This window comes from Bufo bufo, chromosome 7 (genome assembly GCF_905171765.1).
Source record: "Bufo bufo chromosome 7, aBufBuf1.1, whole genome shotgun sequence".
NCBI lineage: Eukaryota > Metazoa > Chordata > Amphibia > Anura > Bufonidae > Bufo > Bufo bufo.
Window position 1 is genome coordinate 167,755,263 of NC_053395.1, and position 24,621 is coordinate 167,779,883.

General features: G+C 44.1%; 1 long non-coding RNA gene across 1 annotated transcript; it reads right to left on the reverse strand.

Moving 5' to 3' along the window:
• Positions 1 to 2,175: 2,175 nt before the first annotated feature.
• Positions 2,176 to 22,908, reverse strand: LOC121008546. The gene is made up of 3 exons (XR_005780595.1): positions 22,777 to 22,908; positions 16,862 to 16,868; positions 2,176 to 2,187 (listed from the first exon to the last, which is right to left on the reverse strand). It is a non-coding gene; the product is annotated as an uncharacterized LOC121008546 (long non-coding RNA).
• Between the last annotated feature and the right edge of the window lie 1,713 nt (positions 22,909 to 24,621).

A 24,621-nucleotide genomic window follows, 5' to 3' on the forward strand; every position in this document is an offset into this window, starting at 1 on the left:
GATAAAAAATGTATATAGCTTTTGTTATGTGTTTCTTATAAAGCAAATATAAAACTCCCCAAAATGGTCTTTGCATCGCAATATTTATTTATATTTCTGTCTACAGAGTTGTGTAAGGACTATTTTTAAAGGGATACACTACTTTATATGGTACCATTTTATGGTATGTCAGACTTTTTGATCCCTTTTAACGCAATTTTTTGGGGAGGCAAGGTGAAAAACTGCAATCTGGGCATTTTGATTATATTCCGCTAGATATTCACTGCGCAGAATATATACCGGTACTTTTAAATTTTAAGAGGTTTGACATTTTTTGATGGTGCTTATGCTTATTATTCATTTTTAAAATGGGGAAATGGGTTTAACTTTTAACTCTTTATTTTATATTTTTTAACCTTTCTTTGTTGTTTCTATGTTTTTTAGCTTTATTTTTAGCTCCCCTAAGAGGGCTTGAATATGCAATCATAATAATAATAATAATAATAAATAATAGTTTTGCAATCTATGGCAATAATGCTATGGTCCTATAAAGCACTGATTGAGGCAGGTCTTAAAGAGAACCTTTCATCAGTTTAGCCCTAGTATAATTATGGTCTTACCTTATAGGGCGGCCCCCACTGATGCCATGGCACTTTTTTTCCCAAAAGACCCCCCGTTTGTGCACTGTTGGCCCCGTTGATTATATTATAATGAGCCGACTCGGTTATACTAGGCGGAGACTCGCAGTTTCGCTGGGGGTGGTTCTCTTCTCCCTGGCTGTGAGCGCATCCAATCAGTGCACCGCTCTTAGCCAGGGAGGAGCTCATTCTATATAAGGCACCGAAATCAACGGGGCCAACAGTGGACAAACGGGGAGGGGGGGGGGGTCTTTGAAAAAAAAAAAAGTGCCATAGCATAAGTGGGGGCCCTATAAGGTAAGACCATAATTAGACTAGGGCTAAACTGATGAAAGGTCCTCTTTAATAAGAACTCAACTATGGCAGACCTGGAAGCCTACAAGGCTTCTAGCTGCCATTGTAACCAAATTGCTTTGTGATCTCATTGCGGCTGGGGGGGGGGGGGGTATTTGGGTTAACACTGTACATGTGGTTTTATGAGAACATAGTCCTGCCACTTTACAAATCAGACCACACATGGAGTACTGTATACAGTTCTGGGCTCCTGTTAACAAGACAGACATAGCAGAGCTGGTTCAGAGGAGGGCAACTAAAGTAATAACTGGAATGGGTGGACTACAGTATCCGGAAAAATTATCAAAATTTGGGTTATTCAGTTTAGAAAAAAGACAACTAAGGGGATATCTAATAACTATGTATAAATACATCAGGGTTCAGTACAGAGATCTCTCCCATCATCTATTTATTCCCAGGACTGTGACAAGGGGACATCCTCTGCCTCTAGAGGAAAGAAGGTTTCTACAGAAACATAGAAGAGAATTCTTTACTGTAAGAGCAGTGAAACTATGGAAGTCTCTGCCTGAGGAGGTGGTTTTGGTGAATTCATTAAAAGGGTTCAAGAGGGGCCTGGATGTATTTCTGGAGTGTAATACTATTACAGGTTATAATTATTAGATTTATAGAGAAGGGTTGTTCATCTAGGGAATTATTCTGATTGCATGACTGGAGTCAGTCAGAAATTTTCTCCACTAAAATGAAAATTACTAGATCATAAAAGGTCTCAATGAAATTGCCCTTGAGGTGAAGAGGATAAAAACTGTAAAGGTGCCTCAATTCAGTAGCAATGTAATGTACTTTTGGGGTAGATGGAGCCCCATGGGTGGGTGTGTCGGCCTTTCTCACAGTATTTTCCATTAAGCAATAGTGTCTCTTAAGAGTTAATTTTCTAATGGAGATATCAACACCGAGCAAGAGTCTACATGTACCCTGACGGCATCGACCATCCTATCAAGTACCACTGATCAACCACCATGCCCCGTTCAGTCCAAATCCAAGCATAGTGTTACATTCACCCATAGCAGCAGATGTGGTCCTCATAAGACCCATCAAAGCTCTATTCACAAACCCAAGCCCTTCCACAACAAACATCAATCTAATTCCAAGCTATGATATCCTAACCCTACTACACCCACTATCTATCATCCACCTACTACACCTGAAGTCCAATTTTTTACCCCTACAGCCAATATTCCACATTCTGATGAGGCATTACCGGAAGTAATTTCTAACTCTAGTCAACAATGTCAGGCAACTATCCATACACATCCATTGAGAGTCTCAACTCTGGACCCCTTCGGTCATGAAATATTGTCCAACTGTGCCCCTCTCAATTTGCCACCCAACGCCTTTTTGCCACCCATACACCATGCCTCTGCATCCCAGTCACCCAACAGAACCATGTCACCATCTGCGCCTGCTGATTTAGAACTTCATGCTGGTTCACCGACCCAATCTCCAGTCGACTCACTTTCCATTAGAGATCCTGATCCTGGCCCATTAGATCACACTAATTATACATACGTCTCCAATATCAGTCCATCTTTTTAATCCCTACACCCCATCATCACCCCAATATCAGCGTATCCAATTTTCAAAAGTCTTAACATGGTCACTATAACCAATTACTTCCATATGTTGGGCACCAGACCAGTCAAAAGAAAAAATGTTAAAGGGGCTGCAGAGGGGGCCAAAGCAAAGAGAAAATTTTATATCCTTGAAACCGCAGAAACAAGACATCAAAATCTTCAATCTTTCCACGTATCATCTAAATTCTGATTCAATTGCAGTATTATCAAAAGGCCTTTCTTTCTGCCCTTCATCCAAGATTAAAAGGTTTGACTTATTTCTTGATTTACATAACTTCATTAGAAAATTGACTCTCAAGAGACACTATTGCTTAATGGAAATGGAAAATGGGGCTTCATCTACCCCAGAAGCACATTACATTGCTACTGAATTGAGGCCCCTTCCCAGTTTTTATCCCCTTCACCACAAGGGCAATTTCATTGAGACCATTTATGATCTAGTAATGGAGGATTTCCGAACCATTCACCAGAAACCGATCCTAATTCATAATCTCAGCGCCCAAGAAAAATCTGCAGTTAAACGTCTATAGGAAAATACGGAATTAGTTATCCAGAATGCAGAAAAAGGAGGTGGGATCGTTATCCAAAACAGTAAAGATTACATTAAAGAGGCACTCCACATACTGTCTGACACTGAGTATTATCAACCGCTCACAGAGAATCCAATGACAGAGCACCAAGCAGCCTTTAAGATCCTTATTAACTCCGCCTCCCACATATTGAATAGGAAAGAACAAGAATACATCTTAGTTACAAATCTGGTAACTGCTATTTTCTACCACCTGCCAAAAATCCATAAAGATACCACCAACCCACCAGGTCAACTGATTATCTCAGGGATATTCTCCCTCAGTTGCAATCTGTCTCATTATGTCAACATCTTTTTACAAAAACATGTTGTTCAACTACCATCCTACATCAAAGATTCCACTTCCCAGTTATTGAAATATGTTGAATGGCAGGATACTTACCACTGGTTGACTTTGGATGTTACTGCTTTATATTCAAATATTCAGCACGACCTGGGAATCGAGTGCACAAAATGGTTTTTGGACAAGGATACTCTGATGTCAGAGGAACAGAAAAGATTTATTTAGGAGTGCATCAGATTTATCCTGACTCACAATGTGTTCAGGTTTGAGGACTCCCTATATTTGCAGACTAAAAGTACCGCAATGGGCACAAGATTCGGGCCAAGTTTTGCAAATCTGTTTATGGGGGTATTTGAGGATACCTTCCATCTATAGCTCTGGATACTGGACAAACAATATTGTATTTTATCATCGGTACATTGATGATTCGATTTTCATATGGAATGGTGACATCACTTCTATTGATATGTTCATCAAATACCTCAATACTACTAACTGGGGCATCACCCTTTCAGGTATCTCTAACAGCTCCATAGCCAAATATCTCGACCTGGAATTGAATATTGCCAGCGGAAGAATAGTCACTCAAACCTTCTTTAAGAAGGTAGATTGCAATAGTTATTTAGATTTCTCCAGTGAACATCATAAGAAGTGGAGAACTAACACCCCCTTTAGTCTATTTAAGCGAGTGAGACGCAATTGTACCTTAGATAGCGACTGCATTAGTGCTGGGCAAGCATGCTCTGCCGAACACTAATTTTACTCGAGCATCGCGATGCTCAGCACATCGCGGTGTTCGGCCGAGCGAGATGGTCGAGTCTTCTCCCCACACGTTTTTTGGCACTCACTGTAATGCCGTAGCCATGTTGGCTACTGGCATTATAGTGATTAGCTGGCCGGAACACGTCATCGGTGCTATATAGCACCCGATGGCACGTGTTCAGCTCAGTCTTAGTCAGGGAGAGCTGTGCTGAAGAAGAGACAGATAGTCTAGGGAGTGTAATATGTTAGTGAAAAAACTTGTTAGAGACCAAAAAGTCCTTTTAAGGACTATTGTTGTATCTGGCAGCAATATAATTATTAGCCTTAACCTGCGCTATATTGTGTGGAATTATTAGAGACCCAAAAGTCCTTTTAAGGACTATAGTTGTTTCTGGCTGCAATATATATTATTAGCGCAACCTGAGCTAAATTGCGTGCAATTGTTAGTGTCGCTTCTGATAGTGACACAACCTCTGCTACATCTTTTATTTTACATTTGCGCACCCTAACAGACATTCAGCAGAATTGTTTAGTTGCTGGTGACAGCGACATTACCAGCGCTACATCTCCTGTATAACGTTTGCGCATCCTAAATATCAGTGACATTCATTCAGTGTCATTTTTTATTAGCCGCTGGTGACAGCGACATTACTTGTGCTATACCTCCTGTATAACGTTTGCACATTATAAAATTATCTGTGATATTCAATGTACTTTTTTCATAGACGCTGCAAACAGCGACATTATCTGTGCTACATCTCCTGTTTAACGTGTGTGCATCCCAAAAAAATCTATGACATTCTGTGTACTCTATTTGCGCATACACTTATAAAAAAACTGCGCTACTGTACGTGTGACAATTTGAAAGCATATATAACATTTAATATGCGCAAGGCGAGCAGTAAGGGACGGGGGAGTGGCCGTGCTGCTGATGGTGCGCGCAGAGGCCGTGGCGCTGGGCGTGGTGAAACTGTGCCTGCTGCCAGAGCACAAGGAACACACTCATCCATGATACCTAGCTTCATGTCCCAGTTTGCAGGGAGGCGCAGGACACCACTCTCGAAGTCACACCTGCGCGACCAGGTGGCCAGTTGGATTGCAGCAGATAATGCTTCCAGTCGGTTAAGCACCACCCTGTCTTCCACAAAGTCCAATCTCAGTAGCCGACAGTCTTGTCAACAGAATTCTCACCCTGATCCTCCTTCCTCCCACTATGGAGAGTTTTGGCAAACAAGTGATAAAACACTCGGATATTCCTAGGAGCTCTTTTCATCACCATTCTTTGATTTGGGCCTCTCGACAAGTCCTCTTGAAGAGGGACATGAGAAGAAATTGTGCCCTGATTCCCAAACTCTTGAGCATCCACAGTCAGAAGAAGATGACGGTGGGAATGGCAATTAGTGTTTCATGAGGTGGATGATGATGATGAGACACAGTTGTCAATAACTGAAGTTGTTGTTAGGTCAACAAGTCAGGAGGATAACCAGAGTGAAGAAGTGGAAGAGGAGGTGGTGGATGATGAAATCACTGACCCAACCTAGGAAGGTGGCAAGCCGAGCGAGGACAGCAGTACAGAGGGGGAGGGATCCGCAGCACTGCAACAGGCTGGAAGAGGCAGTGGGGTGGCAAAAGGGAGAAGGCGGGCCACACAAAAAAGGGCTGCAACTGTTCCCCGGAGCACCCCCTTGCGGCAATCTCCCTTGCCAAGGGGTAGGTGTTCCACAGTCTGGCGCTTTTTTGAGGAAAGTGCGGACGATAAAAGAATTGTCATTTACAACCTGTGCCGTACCAAAATGAGCAGGGACGTGAACACTAGAAACCTCACCACCACCATAATGATCCGCCACATATCATCAAAGCACTCTAATAGGTGGGCCGAATGCCTGGGTCCACAATCAGTGTTTGAGGGTCACACCACTACCTCCTCTTCCCCTGTGTTACATGCTGGTCAATCCCCTGTCAAAGACGCCAGCCTGGATGCCTCCCGCCATGCACCTGGACCTTTGCAAGCACCATTAGCTAGCACATCCACTTCTGTGTCCCAGCGCAGCGTACAAATGTCTATATCCAAGGCCTTTGAACAAAAGCGCAAATACCCAGCCACCCACCCACAGGCCATAGCACTAAATGCGCACCTTTCCAAATTGCTAGCCCTGGAAATGTTGCCATTTAGGCTTGTGGACACAGAGGCTTTCCGCAGCCTGATGGCAGTGGCCGTCCCGCGTTACTCTGTCTCCAGCCAACAATATTTTTCACAGTGTGCAGTCCCAGCCTTACACCAGCATGTGTCCCGTAACATCACCCGTGCCCTGACCAATGCAGTTATTGGCAATGTCCACTTAACGACTGACACATGGACAAGTGCTTTTGGACAGGGACGCTACATTTCCCTGATGGCACACTGAGTGGACGTTGAGGAGGCCGGGAGCGAGTTGTACTCTGGGATGGCACAGGTGCCACCGACACCAAGGATTGCGGGCCCTACTTCCATCAGGGTTTCCGCCACCACCTACGTTAGTGGCTGCAACCTCCCCTTCTCCTCCTCCTCCGCCTCCTCCTCCACTTCCACCTCTGAATTATAATCTTGCAGCACCAGTCAGACATCAGTCAGTAGCTGGAAGCAGTGTAGCACTGCAGTGGGGAAGTGGCAACAGGCCGAACTTAAACAGATTTGCTTAGGTGACAAACAGCACACCGCTGCAGAGCTGTGGCAGGGAATAAGGGATCAGACTGAGCTGTGGCTCTCGCCACTCAACCTAGAACCAGGTATTATTGTGTCTGATAATGGCCGTAACTTGGTATCAGCTTTGGAGCTCGGCAAGCTCACACACATACTATGCCTAGCCCACTTGTTCAACCTAGTGGTTCAGCGGTTTCTCAAAACCTACCCCAATTTGCATTAGCTACTGGTGAAGGTGTGTCGCGTGTGTGCACATTTCCGCAAGTCATCGACAGCTTCCGCCGGTGTAGCAATTGTAACGGGGTTCTGAAGGTGCACTCGGTCCCCCATTGCCCGCAGAACTGTTGCTTAGCTTTGGGAATGAGGATCTGTGCTTGACCTCATTCCCAGGGCGGCTTTACTAGCTGGGTGGCTCCCTGCTCCTAGTCTGCCTTGAGCACCGAGCTGATCACTCGGTGCTCGACTGGTTGGTCTGTCAGTCATGTGACGCTGGCCACGTCACATGACCCTCACTCCCCACTACAGGGATCTCAAGTCTCCCGGAGGTTCAGGGAGTCTCCCTCTATTAGATAGCGGCTCCCTGACGCCCGCATGTGAAACAATATATCCGGAAAGGTTTACTGATAGCAGAGCAGAGAGATAAGAGAAGTGACAGGACAGAGTTTAGATTACAGGTTGAATTAACCCTTTAGGGTCAAATTGGCTTCTCAAGGAGATATATATGTTAAAGGCATCCCTTCTTCTGTCTCATTCAGTAGCTATATAACTATTGAGAGAGATGTATTTTTTTTTAAATACATTTACACATTTAACCCTCCATTTTAATTATATTATTTACTCCAGTGTGAAATTCACCCCCCTGGATGCTTTAATCATATATATAAATATGATCATCCCATAGAGCAAAGTGTGCAGATACTGCATATGTTTGGAAAATGTAATAAAAAGTTCGTGGAAAAAAAAAAAAAACTCCCTGAAATGAGAAGTGCACCTCCCTGAAATTAGTTTTTGCAGGTTGGGATGTCTGCCACTATAAATACAGGCAGCCTGCTGGCCACAGGTTGCCTGTTAATTTAGGTTCCACCTGTGATTTGGTCTTTCCTGGCGTACTTACCTCCTGCTGAATTCCTGACGATCCTCTGCCTGCTCCTTGTGTACTTTGCTGCTCTCCTGGTATTTGACCCTGGCCTCCTCCTGACGATCCTCTGCTGACTCCTTTGGTACTTCACGTCTCTCCTGGTATTTATGACCCCGGATTCTCCTGACAATTCTCTGCTTGCTCCATTTGTACTTTGTAGCTTTCCTGGTATTGACTCGGTCCGTTCACGTTCTGTTGTTTGTCTGTCTGTCATCCCTGAACTTATTCCAAGTTAGGGATTGCCGTCCAGTTGTCCCCTGTCATCAGGACTCGCGAGGCAAGTAGGCAGGGCCAGGGGTAAGGGTGGAGCGCAGTGGTCACTTCCCTCCCCCCTGTGTGTGTGTGTACGCGACCGTTACAGCAATGCTGCAGCAGCGCTTGGAATTGCCAGCTCACCGACTGTTGTGCAAAGTGAGCACATGCTAGAATTCCACGTTCCACATGTTGGCCAGGCTTTGTGAGCAGCAGAGGGCAGTAGTGGAATACCAGCTGCAACATGGTCGTCACCTTTCCAGTCAGCTTCTGCTCTTCACAAGCGACGAGTGGGCATTGGTGTCTGACCTCTGTGAGGTTTTACGCAACTTTGAGGAATCAACACAGATGGTGAGCGGCAATAACGCTATTATCAGTGTAACTATCCCACTTCAGTGTCTACTCAAACGCTCGCTGCTCACAATTAAGGCGGATGCTTTGCATGTGGAAGAGGTGTAAATGGGGGAAGATAGTACACAGGGTGATAGCCAGACCATCCTCAGTTCGTCTTCTCAGCGCGAATTGGATGATGATGAGGAGGAGGAGGAGCAGGAGACAGTTAACTCCGCTACAGAGGGTAGTACCCATGGACGTTTTATTCCATCTGTTCAGTGTGTATGGGTAGAAGAGGAGGAAGAGGATGAGGAGATTGAGAGTCATTCTCCTGATGAGGACAGCAAAGTCTTGTCTGTTGGGACTCTGGCACACATGGCTGACTTCATGTTAGGCTGCCTTTCCTGTGACCATCGCGTTGTATGCATTTTTGCCAACACCGATTACTTGTTGTTCACCCTTCTCAACCCCCGCTACAAAGAGAACTTCTCATCTCTCATTCCTGTGGTGGAGAGGATGAGCAAAATGGTGCAATACCGAAAGGTCCTTGTGGAACAATTGCTCCAAAAATTTCCAGCTGACAACGCTGGCTGCAGAGCACGTAGTTCCTTGACCAATACGAGGGGAAAACACAGCAGTTCCAACAGAGGCAGGGCAACACTCTCCAAGGCCTGGGACAGTTTTATGACACCCCTCCAGCACCCTCAACCTGGTGCGCGGCCTAGTTTCACAAAGTGGGAAAGGTTTTGGAAGATGGTGAAGGAGTATGTAGCAGACCGTGTCAGCGTCCTCAGTGATCCCTCTGTGCCTCAAAACTAATGGGTGTCCAAGCTGGGCACATGGCACGAACTGGCGCTCTACCCCTTAGAGGTGCTGGCCTGCCATTATAAAAATTAACAAGTTCTGGATTGCCCCTGACTTTTCTACTCCACCAGAGGAAAGCGGCTGAACATAAAGGCACTCTAAATGTGGCTTTTATGTTGCATTGAATACACTGTATTCCCATGTACCCCTTCCACCACTAAAAAGGGTATATTTTCTCGTCATCCTCCTCCATCATATCAACATGCTTATTAGGCTGCCCTCGCTCCTAATGTTTTAGAGGGTCAGCTCAGCAGCAGGCCCTCACCCATAATGTTTTAGAGGGTCACCAGCAGGCCCTCGCCCATAATGTTTTTGAGGGTCACCAGCAGGCCCTCGCTCATAATGTTTTAGAGGGTCACCAACAGGCCCTCATCCATAATGTTTTTGAGGGTCACCAGCAGGCCCTCGCCCCTAATGTTTTAGAGGGTCACCAGCAGGCCCTCGCCCATAATGTTTTTGAGGGTCACCAGCAGGCCCTTGCTCATAATGTTTTAGAGGGTCACCAACAGGCCCTCATCCATAATGTTTTTGAGGGTCACCAGCAGGCCCTCGCCCCTAATGTTTTAGAGGGTCACCAGCAGGCCCTCGCCCCTAATGTTTTAGGTGGTCAGATTAGCAACAGGCACTCGCTCCTAATGTTTTAGAGGGTCAGCTCAGAAGCAGGCCCCCGCCCATAATGTTTTAGAAGGTCAGATAAGCAGCAGGCACTCGCCCCTAATGATTCAGAGGGTCATCTCAGCAGGCCCTTGCTCCAATAGTTTTTGAGGGTCACCAGCAGGCCATCAATCATAATTTTTCAAGGGTGTGTAGGGTGCCCTCCTTTATGTGTAATAAAGGGTGTAGTGTACTGCCGGTTCCTTGTAGTTTTTTGGGCAGCCCTTTCACTTAGTGCATAGGCTTTATGAGTGTAGGAGTCCCACTACCTGACCAATTGTACCACAATATGAATGAGGCCCTCCTTTATGTGATATACAGGGTGGGCCATTTATATGGATACACCTTAATAAAATGGGAATGGTTGGTGATATTAACTTCCTGTTTGTGGCACATTAGTATATGTGAGGGGGGAAACTTTTCGAGATGGGTGGTGACCATGGCGGCCATTTTGAAGTCGGCCATTTTGAATCCAACTTTTGTTTTTTTCAATATGAAGAGGGTCATGTGACACATCAAACTTATTGGGAATTTCACACAAAAAACAATGGCGTGCTTGGTTTTAACGTAACTTTATTCTTTCATGAGTTATTTACAAGTTTCTCTTTGTTTACAGCCATTGACATGTCGCCGAGGTTAACACGTGAGGAGCGGATAGAAATTGTGTTGATGTCTGGTGAACGCAGTAACCGGGTCATTGCAGCAGATTTCAATGCAAGACACCCTACGAGACCACCCATCTCCCATGCTACAGTTAGCAAACTGCTTGCTAAGTTTCGTGAAACTGGTTCAGTGTTGGATTTGCCAAAATGTGGACGCATGAAATCTGTCTCTAATGAAGAAACATCAGTGGCTGTCCTAGCTTCATTCAGCAAGAGCCCACAGCGTAGCTGGAGAGTGGCATTAGTCGAACATCCCTTCGGCGGATATTAGCTACTCACAAATGGCACTCTTACAAACTGCAGCTACTGCAGCATCTCAACGAGGATGACCCAGATCGGCGCACTGAATTTGCAGAATGGGCAAAACAAAAATTGGAACAGGACCCTCAGTTTACGCAGAAGATTTTGTTCAGTGATGAGGCAAACTTTTATGTCAATGGTGAAGTTAACAAACAAAACCACCGCTATTGTTTTGACACTAACCCACATTGGATAGATCCCTCCAAGACTGTTGGAACAAAAAAATTTATGGTATGGTGTGGTATATGGGGTACAAAGATAGTGGGGCCATTCTTCATCAATGGAAACCTCAAGGCCACTGGATATGCAAAATTGCTACATGATGATGTGTTTCCCTCTTTATGCACTGAAGCTGGCACGTTCCCTGAGTTTTTCCAGCAAGATGGTGCACCACCACATTATGGGTGTCAGGTCCGAGCATTCCTAGATGAACAGTTTCCTTGAAAGTGGATTGGTCGTCGTGGGCCAGTTGAATGGCCCCCAAGGTCTCACGATCTGACCCCCTTAGACTTTTATCTGAAGGCAATTGTCTATGCTGTGAAGATACGAGATGTGCAGCACCTGAAACTACGGATACTGGAAGCCTGTGCTAGCATTTCTCCTGCGATGTTGCTATCAGTGTGTGAAGAGTGGGAGAAGAGGGTTGCATTGACAATCCAACACAATGGGCAGCACATTGAACACATTTTATAAGTGGTCAGAAACTTGTAAATAACTCATGAAAGAATAAAGTTACGTTAAAACCAAGCACACCATTGTTTTTCTTGTGAAATTCCCAATAAGTTTGATGTGTCACATGACCCTCTTCCTATTGAAAAAACAAAAGTTGGATTCAAAATGGCCGACTTCAAAATGGCCGCCATGGTCACCACCCATCTCGAAAAGTTTCCCTCCTCACATATACTAATGTGCCACAAACAGGAAGTTAATATCACCAACCATTCCCATTTTATTAAGGTGTATCCATATAAATGGCCCACCCTGTACAGGTTGTATCGGAGTGCCTCTTCCTTGTAATTTTTGTCAGCACTTGCACTTTATATACAAGTACATATACAGGAAAGAATGTTTCCTAACAATTTTTCCTCTAAAATCGATTTTACCTTTGGTTTGGTGCGTATTATTGTCAGTCTGTAAAAGTGGCGTACTACTCGGACAACATTGTTTCCAGCAGAGAACTGGGAGTCCAAGATGCATCCAGACATCCTCCCTGTGCTGTTCCCGAACCATTTCAGTGGTGTTTCCATCAATTTCTGACCTTTTCCTGTGAACTAGACACCCTCCGCTCTTCAGAGCAGGGGGTGCCTGGTTTAATGCTCCTATTGACTTCCATTGTGCTTGGGTGCTGTACAGCACCCGAGCATCCCGAGGTGTTCTACTCGAGCACCCGAGCACTTTGGTGCTCGACCAACACTAGACTACATCTCACAAAGTGAAGTAATCTGCACTAGGTTCCTACAGAAAGGCTATCCACCCAGGATTATAGAGGCAGCTTTCAACAGAGCTAGGACCCTCGCACAAGAGGACTGTCTACCAAAAACAGTCTGTCTGACAAAACTGCAACTAAGAATAACACTGATAAACAATATAATATAACTACATATACCAGTAATCATAACGCTATTAGGGATGTCCTTTCCAAACATTGGTATATCCTAAAAAGGGACCCTTTTTTAAACAAAATCCTGCCGATTAGACCCCCTTACATTTAGGAGAGCCAAAACTCTGAAGAACATCCTTGCACCAAGAAAACAAATACCACAATCAGAGAAAAGGACTAAACCTGACAGTGGAGGCATCACCTCCGAAACACCAGGGAGTTTTAAGTGCAATCAACCTAAGTGTCTCTGCTGTAAATCCATACACGTCGCCACTTCTTTCCACATTTCCAATGGGGAGTCATTCCCGATTAAGAGACATGGATCTACTAATATCGTCTATCTGCTCGTATGTCTGTGCGGCCTCCAGTACATAGGGCTCAATATTCAAACCCTCCGTAACAGATTGAAAAAGCACAGGTCTAATATCAAAAATAAATTTCTACAACAGATCACCATCAAGGCCCATTCTTTGGCTTTGCAATCACCCCCATAGAACAGATAAACCCTGACGGTTACAACACTATCCAGACGCTAAGAAGACATGAAATGTTCTGGATTTACAAATTGAATTGTTTGAATCCATATGGCCTCAATGAGGCGTTTGAAATCAACCTTTATTCTTAATTCTAGCACCACCTTTTTACTACTTACTAACCATTAGTGTCAGCCCCCAGTTATGTTTTATTCTTTTTTCACAAATGTGGCACCCTATTAGTTTACGGTTTAAACATTTATCATTATACCACTTCCATCCATCACCAAATAACCTTCTTTTCTGTTTTATTCATCATTCATTTTCTGGTGATCCATTCCAGTTTCATGTTACATACAAGTGTATTTCATCACTCCAGTTCTGGCATATGCATATGTACCATCACAAATTAGCGCCAGGCATTGCATTTTTCATTAATGCACTTTATTCAGTATTTCATACAGACACGCATGTATACATCCATCATCATTGTTCAATGCTATTTGTTGCTTATTTTATATCCTGTGATTCTGTTATTTTAATTCATCAATCTATTAACTATTCAATTAATACCTATGTTTCTGTTTATATATTTTTATTGGACACATATACACTCACCTAAAGAATTATTAGGAACACCATACTAATACGGTGTTGGACCCCCTTTTGCCTTCAGACCTGCCTTAATTCTACGTGGCATTGATTCAACAAGGTGCTGATAGCATTCTTTAGAAATGTTGGCCCATATTGATAGGATAGCATCTTGCAGTTGATGGAGATTTGTGGGATGCACATCCAGGGCACGAAGCTCCCGTTCCACCACATCCCAAAGATGCTCTATTGGGTTGAGATCTGGTGACTGTGGGGGCCATTTTAGTGCAGTGAACTCATTGTCATGTTCAAGAAACCAATTTGAAATGATTCGAGCTTTGTGACATGGTGCATTATCCTGCTGGAAGTAGCCATCAGAGGATGGATACATGTTCTCATTCTGTTTACGCCAAATTCGGACTCTACCATTTGAATAGTAAGGAAAGACCGGCACTCACTGTAGCTTGAAGAAAAGGATATCTTTATTGTCACATATAATCCGTGACGCGTTGCGACTCACATCTGGAGCCTTCCTCAGACGTATAGGATATGGTACAAACAGAAATAAGCACACGGCATTTAAATAGCCTGCCAAGGCGGAAATGACATCACATTACCATGGTGACGATATCAACAAAACAATTAAACAATTAAGATGTAGCAGGTGAAGAAAATGAAGAAAGGATCCCAGCCGCAATCAATTGACAATTCAAATAGAAAGTATTCCATAATAGCAGTGATAGGGTTAAATGAAGTTTCAAAATAATGATGCCGCTGGGATGTCTTCAAGTTTTCTAAAAGTAAAAAGAAAACAAGTTATTTGATACATTGGTTTGCAACAATGGTACATGTTATTCAATACAAAAGGGTTATACAACAAAAAATATATATATATATATATCTCACGGGAACTGGAGATTCACAAAAAGCTGTGGAGGTCGTACTCGCGGTTCAAGCCCTTGGGTTCCAATGTTTGCAAAGTGTGAATCCAATAGGACTCACGCTTTTTCAACATCTTAACCCTGTCACCACCTCTACGGGGTTGTGAAACATGTTCTATTATCTGGAACCGCAGTTGCGAAATATTGTGGTTACAACGTTCAAAGTGGTGCGGTATAGGTAGAAGCAGGTTCTTTTTCCGTATGGTAGATTTATGTTTGGAAAAACGATCCTTCATGCGCATCGAGGTCTCGCCTCCATATAATAAGCCACATGGGCACTTTAGTAAATAAACAATAAAGTTGCTATTGCAAGTGTAGAAACCCTTGATGGGAAATTGTTTGCCTGTATGTGGGTGTGAGAAAGACTCACCTTTAATCACGCTGGAACAGTGTATGCAGCCTAAACAGGGGAAAGTGCCATTTTTAGGTGTAGATAAAGTCATTTGTCGTTGAACACTGCCAATATCAGCCCGCACCACCATATCACGTATATTTTTGTTCCGTTTATAACAGATCAACGGACGATTCTGGAATTCCTCAACTGAGGGATAAGCCCTAGATAATATATTCCAATGGTGATTAATAATTAATCTGCATTTGTGGATCCAAGGGTGGAATTTTGAAACAAAAGGGATGCGGGATTTTTTAATGGTTTTATCAACTGTAGGAAGGGCCTTATTCCTCTCCTGATTAAGTAAAGAAATGGGGTAACCGCGATGTCTAAACCTATCGCTCATCTCGCTGAGGCGAGTTTCCTTGATATCAGTCTGAGAAACAATTCTACGGATCCTCTGAAACTGCGAGTGAGGTAATGCTTTTTTAAACGGAACAAAAATCTACGTGATATGGTGGTGCGGGCTGATATTGGCAGTGTTCACAAGATACAACGACAAATGACTTTATCTACACCTAAAAATGGCACTTTCCCCTGTTTAGGCTGCATACACTGTTCCAGCGTGATTAAAGGTGAGTCTTTCTCACACCCACATTCAGGCAAACAATTTCCCATTAAGGGTTTCTACACTTGCAATAGCAACTTTATTGTTTATTTACTAAAGTGCCCATGTGGCTTATTATATGTAGGCGAGACCTCGATGCGCATGAAGGATCGTTTTTCCAAACATAAATCTACCATACGGAAAAAGAACCTGCTTCTACCTATACCGCACCACTTTGAACGTTGTAACCACAATATTTCGCAACTGCGGTTCCAGATAATAGAACATGTTTCACAACCCCGTAGAGGTGGTGACAGGGTTAAGATGTTGAAAAAGCGTGAGTCCTATTGGATTCACACTTTGCAAACATTGGAACCCAAGGGCTTGAACCGCGAGTACGACCTCCACAGCTTTTTGTGAATCTCCAGTTCCCGTGAGATATATATATATATATTTTTTGTTGTATAACCCTTTTGTATTGAATAACATGTACCATTGTTGCAAACCAATGTATCAAATAACTTGTTTTCTTTTTACTTTTAGAAAACTTGAAGACATCCCAGCGGCATCATTATTTTGAAACTTCATTTAACCCTATCACTGCTATTATGGAATACTTTCTATTTGAATTGTCAATTGATTGCGGCTGGGATCCTTTCTTCATTTTCTTCACCTGCTACATCTTAATTGTTTAATTGTTTTGTTGATATCGTCACCATGGTAATGTGATGTCATTTCCGCCTTGGCAGGCTATTTAAATGCTGTGTGCTTATTTCTGTTTGTACCATATCCTATACGTCTGAGGAAGGCTCCAGATGTGAGTCGCAACGCGTCACGGATTATATGTGACAATAAAGATATCCTTTTCTTCAAGCTACAGTGAGTGCCGGTCTTTCCTTACTATATTTATGAGATCGTGATCTCGGACGCGAGCACCACGCCATTGGTTACGGAGTACCGGCTGATCATCATTTTCATCTACCATTTGAATGTCTCAACAGAAATCGAGACTCATCAGACCAGGCAACATTTTTCCAGTCTTCAACAGTCCAATTTTGGTGAGCTCGTGCAAATTGTAGCCTCTTTTTCCTATTTGTAGTGGAGATGAGTGGTACCCGGTGGGGTCTTCTGCTGTTGTAGCCCATCCGCCTCAAGGTTGTGCGTGTTGTGGCTTCACAAATGCTTTGCTGCATACCTCGGTTGTAACGAGTGGTTATTTCAGTCAACAATGCTCTTCTATCAGCTTGAATCAGTCGGACCTTTCTCCTCTGACCTCTAGCATCCACAAGGCATTTTTGCCCACATCACTGCCGCATACTGGATGTTTTTCCCTTTTCACACCATTCTTTGCAAACCCTAGAAATGGTTGTGCGTGAAAATCCCAGTAACTGAGCAGATTGTGAAATACTCAGACCGGCCCGTCTGGCACCAACAACCATGCCACGCTCAAAATTGCTTAAATCACCTTTCTTTCCCATTCTGACATTCAGTTTGGAGTTCAGGAGATTGTCTTGACCAGGACCACAACCCTAAATGCATTGAAGCAACTGCCATGTGATTGGTTGACTAGATAATTGCATTAATGAGAAATAGAACAGGTGTTCCTAATAATTCTTTAGGTGAGTGTATATGGTCATATATACGTCATATATACATCATATATATATCCTTTTACTATTTTTAGGGGAATTTTAATTATAATGAATTTATTATCTATTAATCAATCTATTATCAATTTTATTGGCTATGCTATATACATCCAATCTACACAATAGTTGTGATATGTCCTCCTTTTAATTGTTCTCTAGCAGCCTGAATAATAAATTTATAAAAATTTTTATCCAACACATGTTTTATTTATTATTTCCCTTAGTCTTAAGGGAACCTGTCACCTGGATTTTGGGAATAGAGCTAAGGACATGGGCTGCTAGATCGCCGCTAGCACATCCGCAATATCCAGTCCCCATAGCTCTCTGTGCTTTTATTGTGTCAAAAAAATAGATTTGATAGATATGCAAATTACCCTGAGATGAGTCCTGTTCCTGAGATGAGTCCAGTGTGAAGGAGCCCAGCACCGCCCTGCATCCTCAGAATCTCCTCCTTGCTCCCCAACGTCACAAAGATAAAGTGCTGTAATCTCGCAATGCGCGAGCTAGCGCATGCGCAGTTTGTTCCCCGAGGCTGATGCCAGCACAGGGAAGGAACACTATGCTGACACTGCGCATGCGCTAGCTCGCGCATTGCGAGATTACGGCGCTCTAGCTTTGTGACGTCCGGGAGCAAGGAGGAGATTTGGAGGATGCAGGGCGGTGCTGGACTCCTTCACGCTGGACTCATCTCAGGGACAGGACTCATCTAAGGTTAATTTGCATATCTATCAAATCGTTTTTTGACACAATAAGAGCACAGAGAGCTATGGGGACTGGATATTGCAGATGTGCTAGCGGCGATCTAGCAGCCCATGTCCTCAGCTCTATTCCAAAATCCAAGTGACATGTTCCCTATAAGGTCTGCTCACCCCTAAAAGCATCCTAGACCCGACTTTGCAGCCAGGCCGAGGTTCTTGCGATCTCCTCAGGCAATGTGACCGCTCCTCCTGGCTGCAAGTAAAAAACCTCAGTTCGGGCCATACACTTTTACTGTATGCCCGTCCTACTAGCGTCCTGTTCCCATAGTTTCTCGCAATCACGTGACCGCAAGTAAACCAGCGATCACTCTGGCTCGTGCTGGGCTTCGCCCCAGGGCATTCTTCTAATGCTGTGACTATTTCTGTACCCCACCACTTGAATCACCAATAAAGTTATGACCCTAAACATACTCTGACTCTTGTTCTTGGCATTTTTTTTTGTGTATATATGTTTGTATAAGGTGTGTTATGCTGTGCACAGAAGAAGGGAAGTTAATTCTCCGAAACGCGTTGTATCATCTTCTAATGAATATTGAAGTTTTTTCTATAATACTTACGGAATAATCGGCTGTTTTCTTGCGCCGTGGGATGATCCTCTCCTGATTATATATTGGTCATGTCATGCCCTGTTAATTTACAGGTAGATGACTAATGTCCTTGCTCCATATTACACAACAATGGACTTAAAAGACTAATTTCCCTTTGTAAGTATATTCGTGTCATAACTACCTTTTTGTCATGGTACCTTCTGTGACAGAGTTCAGAAGGTCGGGGAGACTGACTGCATGTGAGGTTAACTGACAGTCTCTTGATTCTCAGAATTGTGGTTTGGCAATGACCACACCTCTTGTCAGGTGCAGCTTATGGTCATTACTGCATTCCCTACTTAGTTTGGTCTCACATTTCATACCATGCGGTTGATATTTTCTGCTTGAATTTGGAAGAGTTGGTGTGTGGACCTTACCTGTGTTCCTGCTCATCCATTTTCTATAAGATAAGTTGTACTGCTCTTTGTATTTGGTTGTTCCCCTGTGCTTGCTGTTACTAGGCCTCAGGGAGACGCTGGTTTGTTCACCTGGGAAGGAACTAGTAGTCTCATTCCCTGCCACTACCTAGGGCATTTCAGAGCTCCTAGGGTCTAGGTTCCGGCGTATGTATTTTACCATCTTCAGAGTCTATACATACTGACAGGAGTCAGGGCCAGATTTAGGGGCTTCCTAGGAGATGACCTTTTCCCTCTCCCTAGCCTTGAGGCCTAGTTCTGTGTCCCTCCCCTCCCCTGTATTTGTGACATTATCAACTGCCAAAAAATGCAATTTTGTTCGGATCAGTGCAGCTATGGATCCTATGTCTGCACTGGTCAGACAGCTGCAGGGTCTGTCTTTGGAGGTAGCTGACCTCCACGCGACCATCTTGCAGATCCAGAGACCACAGGTGGCTGGTTCTAGTGGTGGGTACCAGGCTTGCCCTAAACCTAAGGTTGCCCTCCCAGACAGATTTTCCAGGGGTAGCGACAATTTTGTTCGGTTCAGGGAGTCGTGTAAGATGTACTTTAAGCTGCATCCGTACTCTTCTGGGGATGAGAGTCATTGGAGGCAGCTATGTCCCTTGCAGTACGTCTTGATAGACGCCTGAGAAAGATATCTAGGGTTCCTCACCCTGAGGACGTACTGTCGAATAATATGGCGGCTTCCTTTGACACTTATGGTGGAGAGACACCAGTGGTTAACGCCTTGTGACAAGCCTATGCAGTTAGGAGGAGCTACTCCTGGAACTGCTGGCAAGAGCTTTGGTCATATGAAGGGAGTCTGTTTTGTTGTGGAAAGAAGGGACATTTTGTGAATATATGTCTGCACTGGTCAGACAGCTGCAGGGTCTGTCTTTGGAGGTAGCTGACCTCCACGCGACCATCTTGCAGATCCAGAGACCACAGGTGGCTGGTTCTAGTGGTGGGTACCAGGCTTGCCCTAAACCTAAGGTTGCCCTCCCAGACAGATTTTCCAGGGGTAGCGACAATTTTGTTCGGTTCAGGGAGTCGTGTAAGATGTACTTTAAGCTGCATCCGTACTCTTCTGGGGATGAGAGTCATTGGAGGCAGCTATGTCCCTTGCAGTACGTCTTGATAGACGCCTGAGAAAGATATCTAGGGTTCCTCACCCTGAGGACGTACTGTCGAATAATATGGCGGCTTCCTTTGACACTTATGGTGGAGAGACACCAGTGGTTAACGCCTTGTGACAAGCCTATGCAGTTAGGAGGAGCTACTCCTGGAACTGCTGGCAAGAGCTTTGGTCATATGAAGGGAGTCTGTTTTGTTGTGGAAAGAAGGGACATTTTGTGAATATATGTCCGTACGTTCAGCCTCAAGGTGAAAACAAACAAAAAAATATGTTTAATCCCCAACTTACTATTGGTAAGCCAGAAAACTTTTTTTCATTTACTGGTAGTACCCGATTTCTCCTAGACTCCAGACTTTATTGATAGTGGGGCAGGGGTTAACCTAGTTGATGGTCAGTCATGCATGGTTTGACAACAATGTTTATCACAAATTGTGCAGGACATCCGTTTAAAGGTGGGTGATTTTCATCAAGAATCCATCTCGTGTTTTGTGCTGGAGGGTCTGCTTGCTCCGGTGGTGCTAGGTTTACCATGGTTAAGTAAACATAATCCTACCATTGGTTGGCAAGCGAGACAGATTCTTGATTGGAGTGATTATTGCATAGACAACTGTCTAAGCACATCACTTTCTGTTGTAACCACTAAAGCTGGAGCTTCCTTTATTTCTGATTTTGCTGATGTATTCTCTGAAAGTTAGAGACCAGGAGTTACCCCCACATCGAGAGTATGACTGACCTATCAATCTTGTTCCCTGAGCTAAATTACCCAAATCTCGGTTGTATAATCTTTCTGAACCCGAAAGAGCAGCCATACGAGAGTATATCACCCAGAGTTTGGCTAAGGGACATATTAGACCGTCCAAATCCCCAGTTGCTGCAAGGTTAAGAAAAATCACAGAACTCTTAGGCCATGTCTGGATTTCAGTGAGCTTAATCACATTACTGTCCGTGATCCCTATCTCCTTACTTTGATCCCAGATTTGTTAAATCAGATTGTCAGTGCCAAGGTGTTCTCTAAGTTGGATTTGAGGGGGGCATATAATCTGGTAAGGGTCAAGTAGGGGGACAAATGGAAGACGGCCTCTAATACCCCTGAAGGTAATTTTGAGAATTTGGTCATGCCTTTTGGGTTGATCAATGCTCCTGCTGTTTTTCAACATTTCATCAATGACATCTTTCATCATCTGGTAGGCAGGTTTGTGGTGGTGTATCTGGATGATATTTTAATTTATTCCCCCGACATGGAGAAGCATCAGGATCACATGAGACAGGTCTTACAGATCCTAAGGGAGAATAAATTGTATGCTAAGATGGAAAAGTGTGTATTTGCGGTTCCGGAAGTGAAATTCCTGGGTTATCTCCTCTCATCTTTGGGTTTTCGTATGGATCCGGAAAAAGTCTGTGCTGTGTTGGACTGGGATCGACCCAAAAATCTGAAAACGCTCATGCGATTTTTGGGGTTCACCAACTACTACCGTAAATTTATCTTGAATAACTTCACTGTTGTTAAACCATTAACAGATATGGCAAATAAAGGTGAAGATTTCTCAGTCTGGTCTAATGAGGCATTACATGCCTTTTCAGCTGTAAAGGAATGTTTTGCTTCTGCTCCTATACTGGTGCAGCCGTATGTTCCACAGCCATTTATTGTGGAGGTTGACGCATCCGAGGTAGGGGTAGGAGCAGTCTTGTCACAGGGTCCTCCTAGTGAATGGCTCCCATGTGCTTTTTTCTCTAAGAAACTCTTGGCTGCTGAAATAAATTATGACATAGGCAATAGAAAATTGCTGGCCATTAAGTTGGCTTTTGAGGAATGGCATCATGGAATGGTTGGAAGGAGTAGTTCATCCCATTACGGTAATTACCGATCACAAAAATCTGGCTTACCTGGAGTCGGCTAAACATCTGAACCCAAGGCAGGCCAGATGGTCTTTGTGCAGCCAGCCAGTAGCGCAGGGGCAACACGTGAGGTGCGCGGTGGACCGATGAGGGGCCAAATAATAACACACAGTTCATCAGTTTACTCACGGTTAGCAGAAAGCCTCCCTGTGCTGGCAGCACAGTGTTGAGGCGGACAGCACGAAATCCTCCGGGGCACGCTCTGTGGTAGGGAAGCATCAGCCAAGATGGTGGTTGAGGTGCCCTTGATGTCAGGGGTGCTTAGGGTGCTTGTTGCGGCTGAGTCCCTTGATGTTTTTTGTTGTGACGCCAGTACCGTTAATGGTGGTACAACCAATAGTGGTAATAATGAGGTAGACAGTGGTAAGATGCAACTCACAACTTTTACTGTTGATGACTTGGTTGCAGCAGTACAAAAATGCAGTCTCTTGATGTTAACAGAGTAGGTCTGCAAATCCACTGTTTCTAGGCTTTTTAGGCTTGACTTGGAGCTTAGCCATATATTTTCTATATCAGTGTAATTTGGTGAGGTGGCCGGAGGCTATGGTATCCTTCACCTGAATATCCCAAAGGTCCTTGATGCCTGATTTGTGGCTTTTATACTTTGGATAGATAAGTCCTTTTTCCTTGTCTCTTTCTGGACTAAACTTTCATCAGAGCAGAAGTGCTAGATCTGCACTCTCTTACTCTCAGCATCAGTCTACTAATCACTGATCTCCACTCTGTCCTGTCTCCACTGAGAGACCTCAACTCAACTCTGGTCTCAACTAACTAACTAGGCCTGGCCTAGGTATATATATAGAACCTAAATTTTATCCCCATGTAGTGGTGGGATGTATAAATTACACCTAATCTGCCTGGCAACAGGGATTTTGCAGATACATTTGTTAAGATAAAAAGTGCTTTTAAGCAGTGCCCACACACACGTAGTGGGACGCTGCACTTGTTTTTTACCAGATTTAATTTCATTGTCACCTATCGCCCTGGGATTAAGTACGTCAAGGTGGATGCCTTGTCGCGTAGCTTTCCTGGGGGGGGGGGATTTGGAAGATCCTGGTCCTATCTTGTTTGAAGGGGTAGTAATATCCACTCTTTATACCGACCTTGAGGCAGAGGTGTTGGAGGCCCAAGGAGATGCACCGGATTCTTGTCCTCCAGGAAAGTTGTTTGTTCCTTCTGAATTACGGCAAAAGGTGTTCGAGGTGTTCGAGGAACATCACTGTACAGTTCTTACAGGACACCCTGGGAACAGATCCACAGTTGATCTGATCTCTCGTAGATTCTGGTGGCTGGGGTTGTGTAAATGTGTGGAGGGCTATGTGTCAGCCTGTAGTATTTGTGCACGTGCTAAGGTGACACATACTCGGCCTTTAGGATCTCTACTTCCGTTGTCCATCCCATCCAGACCTTGGACTCATTTGTCCATGGACTTTATCACAGATTTGCCAAATTCCTCAGGAAAAACTGTGATTCTGGTGGTTGTTGATCGCTTCAGTAAGATGTCGCACTTTATAGCATTGCCAGGGCTACCTAATGCTAAAACTCTTGCACAAGTGTTTGTTGACAACATCTTGAAGCTACATGGTATTCACTCTGATGTGGTGTATGATAGGTTTCCAGATTCTGAAAGGCGTTTTGCACTCGCTTGGGTGTACAATTGTCCTTCTCTTCTGAGATATTTTGTCTCAGAGAATCAGAAGGAGTGGTCTTCTTTTTTGTCTTTGGCCGAGTTTGCCATAAATAACCGTAGGCAGGAGTCCACTGATAGGTTGCCATTTTTTGGGGCATATGGATTCCATCCGCAGTTTGGCACATTTTCTGGTACTGAGACTTCTGGTATACCTGAAGAGGAAAGATTCAAAATAATCTGGAAAAGATGGGCAAGAAGTATAAATGAATGGCTGACAAGAGACGTATGAGTGGTCTGGACCTGAGAGTGGGTGATTCTGTGTGGCTGTCCACAAGAAACATTAAGTTGAAAGTACCTTTGTGGAAGTTGGGCCCAAGGTTTATTGGTCCATATAAGATCTCTGCCATTATTAACCCGGTATCCTTTCGTCTTGACCTTCTGCAAGCTTTAAAGATTCATAATGTTTCCACAAATCATTACTGAAGAGCTATGTCGAACCTGCTGAACCGTCCTCCCTGCCACCCTCTCCTGTCATGGTGGACGGTAATCTTGAATTTCAGATCGCCAGGATAGTGGACTCCCAAATTCTCTGTAGATCCCTCCAGTATCTCGTTCACTGGAAGCGTTACAGTCCAGAGGAGAGATTGTGGGTTCCAGGGCCGACGTTAATGCCAGTCGCCTTGTGAAAGCCTTTCACAGGGTAATCCGGAAAAGGTCGGTCCTGGGTATTCGGAGGTCACCCGTAGAAGGGGGTGTACTGTCACGGTACCTTCTGTAACAGAGGTTAGAAGATCGGAGAGACTGACTGCATGTGAGGTTAACTGACAGTCTCTTGATTCTCAGAGTTGTGGTTTGGTAATGACCACACCTCTTGTTAGGTGCAGCCCGTGGTCATTACTGCATTCCCTACTTAGTTTGGTCTCACACTTCATACCATGCGGTTGATATTCTCTGCTTGGATTTGGA